At 38.4% G+C, this 15,928-nt stretch overlaps 1 long non-coding RNA gene across 1 annotated transcript; it reads left to right on the forward strand.

The window, feature by feature from the left end:
- The first annotated feature begins 11,552 nt into the window (after positions 1–11,552).
- On the forward strand, positions 11,553–13,829 carry LOC108263389 (uncharacterized). Its single transcript, XR_001812151.2, has 2 exons — positions 11,553–12,346; positions 12,947–13,829. It is a non-coding gene; the product is annotated as an uncharacterized LOC108263389 (long non-coding RNA).
- The last annotated feature ends 2,099 nt before the right edge of the window (positions 13,830–15,928 follow it).

Here is a 15,928-nt window from a genome sequence, read left to right on the forward strand (position 1 = left end):
CATTCAGCTGTATGTACAGCATAGTACAGAATATGCTGACACATATTAAACATGCTATATTACACATGCTTTAACACTTTAATCGTTACCACTCAAAACTCTAATCATAAAGTAAATTTTATTTAGATAATGCTTTTAACAATAGATATTGTTGCAAAACAATAACTTAATTACTAATCATGGTAAAGATCCCAAGCCAGAGGCAACAGTAGCATAGGACAACTCACTAAGACTGCATAAGGAAGGAACTGAGAGGATCTAGACTCAAAGGGGAACCCATTCTTTTCTGAGCAACACTGGATAGTGAGATTTTGATAATTACAGTAAACAGGCATACCGACACAGTGCAGAAAGCATGAAATACGTTGAAATATCTAAATACAGTACTATCCAAAGGTATAATACAAATTTTGTCTTATATGTTTATTTTACACCCAGTCCAGGGTGTCCCCCATCTTGTGCCTGAGTTCCCTGGGATAGGCTCCATGGTCCCTGCGACCCTGTGTGAGATAAGTGGTACAGTACATAAAAGGATGTATGGATGGATGTTTCCTATCCATTGTCACCCAGATGAGGATGGGTTCCCTTCTGAGTCTGGTTCCTCTCAAGGTTTCTTCCTCATAGCATCTCAGGTAGTTTTTCCTTGCTACCATCGCCTCTGGCTTGCTCATTAGGGATACATTAATCAATTTATAATTTATATCCTGAATTTATATATTCCTGTATTTTGGGACCATGTTCATTGTTAAAAGCTCTATACAAATAAAACTGAAGTGAATTGAATTGGATGTTTATTTTATGATTTATGATTTATTTATGAAAAAATTCAAACATTACTTTTCAAAGATAAATGTTACAAAAACATATCTGTATGTCAGTAAAGAAAGTAAGAAGCAAGTATGACAGTCAAGGTCTCCAGAAGAACTGTGGAAGATTCTCCAACATGCTTAGAAATCCTTACTGCCTATTTTCTTGTACCTCAGACCACTGATGCATTTTTAAAGGCAAAAGTTTGCCACACAAAATAACCAAGTTTGGATTATTACTGTTTGCTGCTCTTTATAGATGATTTTTTTTTTATTTTTTTTTTAAATAATTTTTAGTATTTAAAAATGTTTAATTTCATTATTTTGAAGGCCTCTTTGCTTTACAGCAGTGGTCACAAACCCTGTTCCTGGAGATCTACCTTCCTGGAGACTTTAGCTCCAAACAAAATGTGCCCACTTGACCATCTAATAATTGATGTTCTTGATCAACTAAAACAGGTGTGTTAGATTTTGATTAAACCAGCAGGAAGGTAGATCTGAAGGAATACATGTGACCACTGATTCACAGCATTTCTTTACATGGACTTTTGCAAAGAACTGTATACAAATATATTGCTTTAGTTTATAAATCTTCCAACTTGGCACGTGATTAAACACACTGTCCTTAGGATTCGAATTCGGTGTTCGATGGAGTGAGATGCGAAGTTGGAGGCTCCTGCTGATTTCGATTAAAATTGTAATTAATTAGCGCTTTTTGGTCATATAATATATTTTGACTTATTCTACTTCGTTTCCTTATTTGCACTTCTAACTTTGTGGCGCGTTAAGATGTCTGGAAAGAACACGAAAACCCGTGGTTGCATTCAGACACGACTGAGACCTAGTGTGCGCGCCGTGAGCGAGTCTCCTTCTCCCCCTGAATCTGCTTCCCCGAGCTGTGACCCTGACTTCGCCGCACTCAAGCTTGAGTTGCTGGCTTCACTGAGGAAGGACATTGCCGATATTTTTAAAAAGGAGTTTCAGGCGAAGTTCAGGGATGCGCTGTCTACTTTCCAGCTTTACCTGCAGGCCGTGAAAACACAGCAGGCTGGTGATAAAGTCGCTACCGATGCTACCATATCAACACTGAAAGGTACTGTTGGGGAAATGGGGCACGCGCTCTCCGGTTGCACCGATGACATAGTTCATATGAAGACTACTATCGGGTCTCTCACTGCGACCGTGACTCAATTAGAGAATAAATGTGAGAATTTGGAGTCGAGGTCACGGCGCAATAACGTTAGGATAGTCGGAGTTCCAGAGGGTGCTGACACCTGTACAACTGCTGCTGTAGCGGCCTTGTTAAAGGAGGTGCTTGGTCTGGAGAAGGAGCCGGTTCTGGACCGGTCCCACCGGACCCTTCAGCCGAAGCCCAAGCCTGGTGAACGATTACGAGCTATTGTGTGCAGATTCCACTATCACAGTGACTGTGTTGATATTTTACGCCGTGCGAGAGAGATCCAGCGGATTAAAGCGAGGGATTTGACCATCTCAGTTTTCCCTGACTACACAGCCAAGACAGCCCGAGTCCGGGCCGTGTTTAACGAGGTTCGGCATCAACTTCGTGGTATTGAGGGCGCTCGCTATGGAATACTTCACACAGCTCGGCTTCGCATTACATAAACAGTGTCCAGGACTTCATTTCAGCGGAGGAAGCAGGAGACTACGTTAAACTCTTGATATTGGGCTGAACTGCATCACCTATATAGTGGAGTTTTTCTTTTTCTTTTCACTTTTATTCTTTTTTTGCACTCGGCCTTCCAGCTCTACAGAATTCGGATTCTTATTGAAGATATTGTCGGTGCATTACTTCGCCTAGATTTTGTGGACTCACTCCTCATAAATTTACTTCTGTATTAATGTGCTTCTCTGTTTTGATGCTCTGACTGGGTTAGAGTTTATTTCATTTTATTAGTGTTGTTTCCTCATCTTTACGTGCTACACTGTGTTATGTTATTTGTTGCAAGTCCTTAAAAGGTAAAGACATTATATTTGTTAAAGTGCGCAGACTATTTATCAGATTTGAAGTCAGTAGGGGACTTTTCTCTTACTGGAATTTTTTTTTGTTTAGGTAATTTAGTTGATTAGTCCGGCTTACTCTGTGAGTTGTTTTCACATTGTGGACAATTGTGTTTTTTTTTCTTTTTTTTTCTTCTTCTCAATGAAATATTTGGGAAAGGGAAGGGTGGAGAGAAGAGAAAAGGTAAGTGAATCACATGAAAATGAATCACATGTAAATGAATCACACGTAAATGAATCATATGAAAATGAATAAATAAATTAAAACGTAAACACACTGTCCTTGGTTTCATGTTTTCATGATTTACTGTTGTGACAGATTAAAAAAATTACAATTAAATAAATAAATAAATACATACATACATACATAAATAATAATAATAATAATAATAATAATAATAATAATAATAATACCTTATATATTATGGACCGAAAGGCATGCTGATTTTTTTTAGGTTAATTTATTCTGCCCTATTACTGATTCAGTACTTTGTAATCAACATCTAAAACTCATGAATAAGGTATGAGAATTATGTTTGTAAAGTCTAACATGCGCTTCAATAAATATTGTCAGTATAACAGTCATGTCAGATGGTTTAATTGTGTATAGCTGGTTCTTGTTTGCTGCTGCACTGTAACTTTTTTAGTCTGTTGTCTCGTATGTTTTACTACAAAAAAAATAAATTGAGTAAGTCCTGTAAATAATTCCTTCTCCTCTGGAGCCTTACATGCTTTCAGTGGGTAAAATGCTTTTATGGTATTTATTACACGTTTGTATCTGCAGAATTTATACCTATTCTTGCAAGGACTCGACTGCAAGCTTTTTCAAGGCCCCATGGATTGTGATAAACAGTCCATGCTCCTTAGAATTTATAGGAGGAATGTATAGATACACAGGCCTGCATGTCAGGGGGAATGTCCAACAGCTGCAGTAACACAGGGAGTGCCTTCATCCTCAACAAAAACAGCTTTTTATACCAACACCTGTCATCAATTACAGAGCAGGATAAGGAATGGAGGCAAGACATGCTCATGACATAACTGCACCACACTGGCAGCTCTGACAACAGCAGGTATGAAATGGTCTAACTTTCACTTACACATAGTGTTTACACACTACACACACCCTGCTGCTGGTAAAAAAAATCCTCACACATCAGCTGCTCTGGTCTGGCTCCTCACGGGGTGTTATTGGTTTGTGTGTGCGTGTGTGTGTGTGTGTGGGTGTGTGTACAGTATCTCACAAAAGTGAGTATACCCCTCACATTTTTGTAAATATTTGATTATACCTTTTCATGTGACAACACTGAAGAAATGACACTTTGCTACAATGTAAAATAGTGAGTTTACAGCTTGTGTAACAGTGTCCCCTCAAAATAACTCAACACACAACCATTAATGTCTAAACCACTGGCAACAAATGTGAGTACACCCCTAAGTGAAAATGTCCAAATTGGGCCCAAAGTGTCAATATTTTGTGTGGTCACCATTATTTTCCAGCACTGCCTTAACCCTCTTGGGCATGGAGTTCACCAGAGCTTCACAGGTTCCTTCACAGAGTCCTCTTCCACTCCTTCATGACAACATCACAGAGCTGGTGGACATTAGTGACCATGTGCTCCTCCACCTTCCGTTTGAGGATGCCCCACAGATGCTCAATAGGGTTTAAGTCTGGAGACATGCTTGGCCAGTCCATCACCTTTACCCTCAGCTTCTTTAGCAAGCAGTGGTCGTCTTGGAGGTGTGTTTGGGGTCGTTATCATGCTGGAATACTGCATACTGATCATGCTCTCTTTCAGTATGTCACAGTACATGTTGGCATCAGAACACAGGACATGGTTCCAGTAATCCATGTCCTTAGTCTGCTTGTTTTCAGCAAACTGTTTGCGGCTTTCTTGTGCATCATCTTTAGAAAAGGCTTCCTTCTGGGGCGATAGCCATGCAGGCCAATTTGATGCAGTGTGCGGCGTATGGTCTGAGCACTGACAGGCTGACCCCCCACCCCTTCCACCTCTGCAGCAATGCTGGCAGAACTCATACGTCTATTTCCCAAAGACAACCTCTGGATATTGCGCTGAGCACATGCACTCAACTTCTTTGGTCGACCATGGCGTGGCCTGTTCTGAGTGGAACCTGCCCTGTTAAACTGCTGTATGGTCTTGGCCACCGTGCTGCAGCTCAGTGTCAGGGTCTTGGCAATCTTCTTACAGCCTAGGCCATCTTTATGTAGAGCAACAATTCTTTTTTTTTCACATCCTCAGAGAGTACTTTACCATGAGGTGCCATGTTGAACTTCCAGTGACCATTATGAGGGAGTGTGAGAGCGATGACACCAAATATAACACACCTGCTCCCCATTCACACCTGAGACCTTGTAACACTAACAAGTCACATGACACTGGGGAGGGAAAATGGCTAATTGGGCCCAATTTGGACATTTTCACTTAGGGGTGTACTTACTTTTGTTGCCAGCGGTTTAGACATTAATGGCTGTGTGTTGAGTTATTTTGAGGGGACAGCAAATTTACACTGTTACACAAGCTGTACACTCACTACTTTACATTGTAGCACAGTTTCATTTCGTCAGTGTTGTCACATGAAAAGATATAATCAAATATTTCCCAAAAATGTGAGGGGTGTACTCACTTTTGTGAGTTACTGTATGTGTGTGTGTTGATGAGCTCAGCTTTTTGTCTAGACCTAACAGAGTTTTTAATCTAAGCAAGGTGTGGGAGTCATTAACCCAATGAATGACGCTAGAGGACATTTTTTAGAAAACATTCCTTCATTCAAAAAAGAAAAAAAAAAGATCCAAATGAAGGACATGAGTGGTGACGGAGGACACTTAAGAACTGGAATGTTCAAAGCTTATTTTGAAGGCATAAAGTTCATTCAGAAATTTTAAAGACAATAGAATATGGACATGAAACACAGATGTTTCATGTTTCGCCTTATTTTGCTAAATACTGAAAAGAAATTTAAGGTTAAAAAAAGCTTTCGAGGATTAATGTTTCCTGATGAAACTAGAAACTATGTCCACACACACACACACACACACACGCCCATACACACACACATGTTTGTCTTATTATCCTTGTAAAGACCTTCCATTGACATATTAATGCAGCTAATTTTTTTTTTATTAAAAGCTTCAGCAACTATCCTATTCTTGTGTGAACATCTTTATAGGAAAAAGTCCTATAAAGTCACCCATACACACACACACACACACACACACACACACACACACACACACACACACACACACACATTTTCCTCATTCCTAATATAACACCCTCACAGTAAAATGAAGTTAAACATTAGAGACTCACCGGTACAGGTACTTCTTCATGTGTCATTTGATTAATAGATTAATTTACTGGTAACATGTTCTTTTTCATTGTTTTCTCTGGTGGGACGTACCAGGGAAACCTTGATTAATGGGACTGGGTGAAGAAACGGTAATCTGCACTTTTGAAATTCGTGACCTACTTTTTTTTGCACTAGTTTAATTATTTAGCATTATAACCTGAACCTTCTATATCATACCATTGGAAGTCACTGTGCATTATGTGGCATTCATAGGTTGCCTATGCTATGCCTAGTGATAAATCCTAAAGGATGCTCATTGCAGTGCCAAAAATAAAATGTTCATAATGCATCTGTTTCAAACATTTATTAAACACCATATTCATAGCAAACAATCTTACCGTGTCATCTATGACTTGTTTTTAATGGAATGACAAACCTTGACATACTACTTTTAGAATTTCCCAGATGGATGGCAAAATTCTTCCAGAATTTGTACTTTTTTATAATACAAACAAGCTGCCAAACATGTCTGCCATGCAAAAGGCTTGAAATAAGTTTAGTGATGGCATCCTTCTCTTAACACTACTGCTACATTAGCGGCAGAAAAACAAATGATGCCAGCTCGAATGTAACATAGTTTTTTCACTACTCAAACAGGAGCAGGAGCATCAGAGTATCACACACACACACACACACACACACACACACACACACACACACACGGCTAGGAAACATCAATCGTCAACATCAAACATTCAATTCTGATAAAGTAACACACAAAACCTCTGCCATATTTGATGACTCTGCATTTGGAAGTGAATAAAAATGCAAGTTCTAATAATTGAAAAATGTTCAAGTTTAGATAAAACCTTCAGTTTGTAACACAGACAAAGGCCATTTTCTTTGAGCAGTAATTTTTCTTTTACACAGTCTGCAGTATCTAACTATGACAAGAGACTCCTGTGAGTAGAGTGCATAGTGCCAGTAGCAATCTGTAATCTCTAGAACAAACTCATCTTCTGCCAAATTCACCATATACTCTCACCATAAAAGGCTCTAATCAACACTATTATCAACTCGTCAGAAATACGCCAGTGGAGCAGGAACACAGAGATTGGGCAGCCGAGAAAGAATGATGATTCCGCTCAGAACAAACTCACAGCTGTGCTGAGCAGATAACAGCCTGACTGACCAAACAATTTGTGGAGACACTGTTACACACATATACAGTACATACATTAGATCTGGTCATTAGGACTTAACTTCATTAGTTACCACATGAGTAGCACAGTGAACAGTAAATATTCTGTTGCTTTAATAAAGCATAAGTACCCATTAGCTTCAATCCCTTAGCAACAGATAAAGGCAAATTTTTAGGAATGAAGTATGAGGAGACTGTGTGATGAGATATGAGAGCCTTAAAATGAGCATACAGCTCCTTAAATCCTTAAAACATATTTGTGGCTCATGGAGATCATCAAGTAATATTTTAAACATGCTCCTCTAATATGTCATTGCTCACATTATTCTGTATGCATGAATTATATGAACTTTTTTAATTGCCTGAATTTTATGTCTACTAGTTATAAAATTGTATCATTGCATTCAATGTTATTACTATCATGCCTCAGATGCTAATCCAAATGTTTCTTTTTGGGGATACAAAAATTATAATGCTAAGCAAAACGATTATAAAATATTCTAAACCATCAAACAGATTAAATATGTATTTCAATGATTACAGATAGCAATGTTAACGTTAATGTATAGAACCAAACTGTTCTTTTACACTCAACTGAAACACCGCCACATTTAACGTGCTCAAAAACTATGTTCTATTTGCATGCAGAGAAATTAAATTTCAAAGTCTTCTATCTAGATTTTACAGCATTTGGTTGTGAAGCCCAGGGCGGAAGAAAATAACATCCTGTTTCACACAAAACACTAAATCCAGCACAATCTTATTCACCACTTCACTAAAAGGCATCAAAAGAACATCTTGGATTATTACCATCTAAGAAAGGAGATGCATATTGAAATGATCAAACTAATCTCTAAACATGCTGGAATGCTTTCAAGTCAATTTCTTTTAGGAGCCAAATCATCTTAGTGCTGAACATTGGCTTAAGCAAAACTGGGTCGTTTTACTTAATTTACCTTTAATACAAGTTGTTTTAAAAATGTATTTCTAGAGGCAGTTGCTTGAAGTATGTTTCTAAAATAAGAAATTAATTATGAACAGAAATTTGCATTCCTGCCTATTCCTGTCATGTCTGCTTGTTTTGACTGTCATGGCTTCAAAGATATTTATTTTTATTTTCCACGCACTGTATTGTCCTGCACTGTTGTGTACATTTTTGTCTTATGTGTATTACATTCCTTAAGTGTCATGTGTTCTGTATTTATGCACAGGAATTTGCAGTGAAGAATTCCACTACAAGAATTATACATTCTCTGTATGAGACAAATACAGATCTTGACTTGAATAATAGGGTGATATAATGTACATATCCTTCTGTTTATCATCTCCCCAGAACAAACAAGAAATGTAAAGATATTCTAGGAAAGTCTATGACCACTCTTTGCAAGACAACATTCATTTCTATTTTAATAAGCTCATGCTATTTTAACAGCTCACATGGTCTGATATCTTCTGCCAGACAGCAGGAAGGTAAAGAGTCAACAAAAATGGTAAATCATTTATACATATTTTCACTTCTCATAAATACATAACTTTGCTTGATAATAATACATAGCACAAATAACATAAAATTATTCTTCTTGAATGTTGAAAGATTCTCATTTCACTTATCTATTAATATATGTTTTTAAAAGTAATTGTTCCTTTAAAGCACATTTAGAAAAAGCTTTTTGTATTCACTCGAAAATATGATGTGTACAGTGCTTGAAAAAGTATTTACCCCATCCTGATCACTTCTATTTTTGAGTATATCCCCTACTAAAATGTAAAACAAAGGAAACTCGAGTAAACACAGAATACATTTTTATTTTGATTTTTTTTAATGAAGCAAAAAAAAAGTCCAACACCTTTCACCCACGTGAAAAAACGAATTGCCCCCTTTATAGTAAAATCTGATTCTGCCACCTTTAGCAGCAATAACTGCAACCAAACACTTCCAATAAATGGAGATCAGTCTTTCACAGCACTGTGGTAGAATTTTGGCCCACTCTTCACAGAACTGCTTTAGTTTAGTCACACTGCAGGGTTGTTGAACATGAACTGCCTGTTTAAGGTCCTGCCACAGCATCTCAATTGGTTCAAGTCAGGACTTTGAGCCATTCAGAAGTAGACTTACTCCTATGCTTTGGACTGTTGGCTCAAATTTAGCCTATTACCCAAAAACACTTAAAATTCAACATAGAAGCCAATACTCACATCTACCTCTGAGCCCAGCTGGAGATAGAAAAAAATACACCAGCCGTGAGTGAGAAGAAGCAAGGGTCCGGCTTTATTGTTCCGTTCCACCACACGAGATCCACACCGATGAGAATTCTCAGAGGTGATCCCAATACCCTGAGCTTAAGCTCCAGTATTTATACTGTACTTACCCAGTAAATAACCCATATGTTTCAAGAAGACTATGATCTCACTACCAATAGGGTTAAAAAAGAGCTCATTTACCTTACTCTTACGTTCCAGAAAAGGGCTATTTCACTTACACATAGAATTGAAACCAGGGGTTTTAATTTACACATAAAATCAGAACCCAGGCATTTCTAATAACCCAGAAAATAAAAACCCCGAGTTTTTAGTTACTCAGAGAATCAGAAACCAGAGTTTTGAATTACACAGAAAATCAGAAACCAGAGTTCTGAATTACACAGAAAATCGAAACCAGAGAATTTGAATAACCCGTAAAATAGAAAGTGGACAAGACTAAACAATCTAGAGGGACCTTGGTCTTATTGTTATCTCGCGGGAGCGGCAGCTTGACCCAGCCACCCTTATAACTGGCTCCTCATGGTTCTCTTAAAATTAAGGCCTTCCTTGCGAGACAAGAATCTTAATCTACAAGAATCTTCATCATCTGAATCATGAGTAAGTTATATTTTCCTGTATTTCTAGTTTATATTTTATTTTCAGATTTACTCTATATCTCTTATTATATATACTGCTTGAAAAAACAGTTTACTGTAATTCCTACTTCTTAATATCATTTTTATAAAGAGTATATATATATATATATATATATATATATATATATTATTATTATTATTATTATTATAAGACATTACCCTTATAATATCTTAATATTCCTTTTTATTATTCTTATAAAGTTATAATAGTATGTGTGTGTGAGAGAGATTGTGTGTGTGTGTGTTATGTCTACTTGCCCGCCCTTGACTGTACGCGGGTGTGTGTGTGTGTGTGTGTGTGTGTGTGTGTGTTTTAGCACTCCTCAGCTCGTACACTCCTTTCGACTTTTTGACTAACAACCCATAGTATATTACTCTTAAAGATCTTTAAAGTGTTTTTCCAATTTATCCACATCTGACTAATACCGCTTCTGTATGTCTAGGTGCCGGTGCCCGTCGTCAGTCCCTTCTCTCTCCGTTACTGGACCTGGATCTCGATCTGGACACTCATTACCAGCTTGTGCATCTCACTGCTGATATCATGATGCTACTTAACTATCTTCGCAGCACCCCCTCTAGGAATGGAGATCCGGGGTTCCCCCTTCTTCTTCGATACAGAATCTGCCCCGTGAACGTGCGTGTTGACGCCTCTACACAGTCAGAACCCCCCTCCAGCTTCCAGTCCGAGGATGATGTCTTCTCTGATCCGGGCCCCGACCATTCATCCCTCTTCTCACCTACCAGTCCGCCCGACTCTCAGTGGTCCGTTCACTTCACCCTCGCTGATTTCCCCATGTCCCCAGGACGCACCCCATTTTCTTCCCCCTCTCGCTCTCCTCCAGACTACGCACCCACCCGTCCTGTGAATTACCAATAAAATTACATTTTTCTCATACTAAGTCTCCCTCATGTTTATTTCATGCCATTTTTATCCACAACAGTACCACTGTCTTGCTGCATAATCCAGTTATGCTTGAGTTTCAATTTACGGACTGAAGACCAGATATTCTCCTTTAAGATTTTCTGGTAGAGAGCAGAATTCATATTTCCCTCAATTACTGCAAGTTACCCAGTGTCACGAATCGTGACGGAGCAGAGATAGGACGGATGCAAGTGCAGGATGAACAGTTGTTTATTAGAAAGAGAGATAGGCAGACAAATCCAAAACGTGATCCAAAACGTAATCCACAAACATGCAAGAGGTCAGGCGATTGGCAAACAGGCATACACGGGGCAAGGCAGGAATCTAGGTCAATAAACAAAACAAGAAACGAACTATGACGAGGGGCTGGAAGCGGATAATCCAGCGCGAACTAACTCTAAACATGGACCGTGACTATAACTATGATACGCGTTAAACTAGCTCTAAACATTTAATCTTCCGCGTTGTGTGCTGGGAGGCGCGCGGTATATATGCGGACATAAACAGCGTCTAAACCGCTAGCAGCTGAGAGCAATTCAGACCCACGTGAAATCCCAGCCAATGACAGAACAGGGAGGAGACAGAAACATAAACAAAACACACGTGTCCAGATATCATTACAGTCAACAACGGAAAAGCAGGTGCTCGCGCATTCGCGATTAGAGCACGCTGCTTCAAGGGGGAATCGTGACACCCAGGCCCTGAAGCAGCAAAGCATCCCCACACCACCACAATGCTTGACCGTAGGTATTATGTTCTTTTTGTGGAATCTTGTGTTTGTTTAATGCCAGATGTAGCAGGACCCCTGTCTTCCAAACAATTCCGCTTTCAAATCATCAATCTATGGAACATTCTCCCTAAAAGATTTGAACATCATCAAGATGTGTTTTGGCAAAATTCAGATGAGCCTTAATATTCTTCTAGGTTAGCAATCATTTTCACCTCACAATTCTTCCATGGATGTCATTTTTGCCCTGTGTCTTTCTGATAGTGGAATCAAGAACTCCACTGACCTTTCTTGAAAAACCAGAGTTTTTCCATTTGGAGATAATGGCCCCCAACTGTGGTTCTTTGGAGTCCCAGAGCCTTTGAAATAGCTTTGTAACCCTTCCCAGACTGATGTAATTCAATCACCTTTTCCCTCATCATTTCTGGAATTTCTTTCAACTTTGGCATAGTATGTTACTAGGTAAGAATTTTTAACCAACTTCATGCTGTTAAAAAAGTTCTATTTAAGTCTTGATTTGATTGAACAGGGTTTGCAGTAATCAGGCCTGGTGGTGTCTAGTCCAGCTGAACCCCATTATGAATGCAGTTTCATTGATTTGGGGAATTAGTAACTAAAGGGGCAGATACATTTTCACACAGGCCCAGTTGGTATTGGATAACTTTTTTGATTCAATAAATAACAATCTAAATTATTAACTATATTTTGTGTTTACTCAGGTTGCTTTTGTTTTATCTTATATTTTGTATTAATTTCTGAAACAATTTAGTATAAGGTATAGACCAGAATAGAAGAAATCAGGATCAAGAAATCAATTACTTTTCACAGCACTGTATACAATATAATGTTCTGTACAGTATATCTGTGTCTGCTTTAAATATTATAACAACATCTCCCAAGTCATCAAAGAAGCTTGACAAACTATGTATTAATTTTCTGAACAATAGAGACTTGCTCTTTATGTAGCAGGAAATTCAGGTTAGGACTGAGTACAGAGTAATGCCACCTTCTTGTGACTGTGATGCCTACTTCTCAGATACAGATAATCACATCTACTTACAGCATGAAGCAGTGAACAGTGCGACTATGAGGAAGGCCTCCCTTCCACCAAGTGATTGGCTACTCTGCTTGTCTACATATGCTGTCAGGCCATGAAAGGCTCCTGAATGCAACATAACTCTGTGTGCTCACGGGATGTGCTGATCTGCTCACAGATATCCTTATATTCATCTTTATGACTGAATCTATGACTTCTCCCTGCATGTTTCACCCCCATGCCAGTGCCAAAAAAGGTCTCCTGTCCTGTCTCAATGATTACTGGCCATAGCACTCACCCAATCATCATGAAGTGCTTTGAGAGTCTAGTCATGAGGCACATAAAGATCAAACTCCATCTCTTTGGACCCCCTGCAGTTTTCTTGGCACCACATCAGCTCTAAGGTCACATCCAAGGTCCCCAGGGCTCATCCCGAACAAAAACGCAACTTAAGTGGGATTGCTCTTCTTTGACTTTACTTCAGTATCAGAAACAACAATGATACAAAAGCTGAGGTCTGAACACCCTGCAGCTTGATCATATGTTTCCTAAACTTGAGAACTCAGACAAATTACACATAACCTCCAGCAACACCAAACAGAATCCTGAAGCCCCACAACCGTGTCATGTGTTTTCTATTCATACTGTACTTAACTTTACCAAGAGGTTTTCGACTGACTTAATCCCAGTCCCATGTTTTTACCTGTGCGTCTTCCTTTTTCCAACTATCCTTCAGTTGCGAAAAAAAAAGTTGACACTCAGCTGTCAGTAGACCTTGGTTCAAACATGTGTGCCACAGCTCCAAAAATATATGGCATCTCATTGTCTTGATAGATGTGGCTGAAGGCAGTGTTGATAAAAGCTCCACAACTGAAAAAATGCTCTCATTAAACTCTTCATTGTTCTCCATATACTGTTAGTTTGCTAAGTTACTGTAAATTTTGTTGAGATGTGACAGGGTGTGGCGTATCTCAAACACTATTGGCTGTTTTCTAAATAAGTGAAGCACTTCAACAACCCACCACTCTGACTTCATGTTTCGAAAGGAAATATGTCAATTTAAAGAATTAAAACATGGCTCTAAAACAATTTATAGGGACTTCAATGAGAATAAAACAATAAATATTTTAGAAGGACCTGCACATCAGTGGCACCACCATGAAGACTGTCAACAGATACAAGTTCTCTAGAGTTGACCCTTCCTGCATGAAAAATACTGTAGTATACTTTAGTATTTACTATGGTAATCTGTAGTAAATTGTAGTATATTATAGTATTTACTACATTTTGTTTATATATACTACAGCATACTGTAGTATTACTAAAAAGGCCATACATAACATATACTAGGCCTATACTAAAAATGTGGGTCTGTTGAAAAAATAAACGTTGTTGTTATTGCCCCAAGGAAATAAAAATGCAAAGAAAGCTATTTTCCATTGATTTATCTTACTGGTGATGCAAAAGGGTTAAATAAAATAGGGTGCTCACTCACACCTGATTATCATCCCATTGATTGAAAACCCCTGACTAATTTCATCCCTGACTAGGTTCACATACATTTGCCACTCACATATCTGTAATATCGGATCATTTTCCTCAATAAATAAATGATCAATTATAATATGTTTGTCCAAATTTTTTAATTGGGTTCTCTTTGTCTACTTTTAGGACTTAAAAATCTTTAAAATCGTGTTAAAATCTGATGATGTTTTAGGCCATATTTATGCAGATATACAGAAAATTCTAAAGGGTTGACAAACTTTTAAGCACCACTGTAGGTGTGAGCTTCTGTGATGGATTTACGTTCTGTCCAGGGTATATTCATGCCTTGCACCTAGTGTTCCTGGGATAGGTTCTGGATCTGCTGACCTTGACCAGGACCAAATAGTACTATGGATTTTTTTCTCCATATTACATGCACACATATTTTGCATTTTTTATACAGCAATGGCACAAATACATCATCCCACTGTATATGTGTATATACATGTCAAGACAGTCCACTTCACATGACTAAATCTGTGTTGGGGATTCCACAGCTGGACATGCAGAATCTTGATTCACTTATACCACAAATACTCATAAGCATACTGCCACTGAAAAATAAATGGATTAAATGCAAAGGCTATTGAATTTGCCTGCACTCTCTGTTGTAAATTATGAGTAAATGAACCTGCACCAAAGTCATTGCATGTTCCTTTAGCTCTTTAACTCCTGTGGTGGAGCATTATAGTGTGCCTGACTTCACAAGGCTTTGGCTGTCCCCTGTAGGCCTGATACAGACACACGTAGGATGAGCCTTCACCACCAGTGTCAGTTCGCATCTCCCCACACACAGAACATGCTTCTGAGTTCACACACAACCAAATTCTCCGTTCTGTGCTCCCTTACCAAGGCTTTCCGCTCCCCCTCACTTTTCCTGTACTATGTCATGCCATTTCTGTAACAATTGTAGGGAAAATGATCTGTTAAGTTGTATTCTCCAGCATTATATGTAACAAAAATTAGCTGTTTAAAGTGAGCTATTGTATTCTCCACCAAATATGCAGGATAGACTAGCATATCAGCTCGAAAGGGGAAATTTGGCTAATTTAGTACTTCTGATCAAATATTCACCCAGTGATGAGTTGAACTTAGTGGATTCATTAATTATATTCATGATATTACTTCCATGGCCACCAGTAATAATATCCTAAATACAGTGAGACATCATTTGAAGATCATGTAGCAAGATCGGCAATTCAAGGCAGTGGCCCTTATAAACAAATAAGACACACGTGTTTAAAAACAGACAAGACTTTATTGGACTATTCTATGACAACTATTCTATGACACAGAAACTAATCTAACACATAAACCAGGCCTGTAGCCAACCTAGTGGAAGGGGGGTTCTTTTTTTCAAAACATGGACCTTTCTGCAGTTTTTCCCCTCATTTTGTATTTAATTTTGCAGTTCAAATACTTCATTTTGGTGAGTTTGTATGCACTAATTTGGAATCAAGTGC

The sequence above is a fragment of the Ictalurus punctatus genome, chromosome 1 (assembly GCF_001660625.3).
Source record: "Ictalurus punctatus breed USDA103 chromosome 1, Coco_2.0, whole genome shotgun sequence".
NCBI classification, from domain to species: domain Eukaryota; kingdom Metazoa; phylum Chordata; class Actinopteri; order Siluriformes; family Ictaluridae; genus Ictalurus; species Ictalurus punctatus.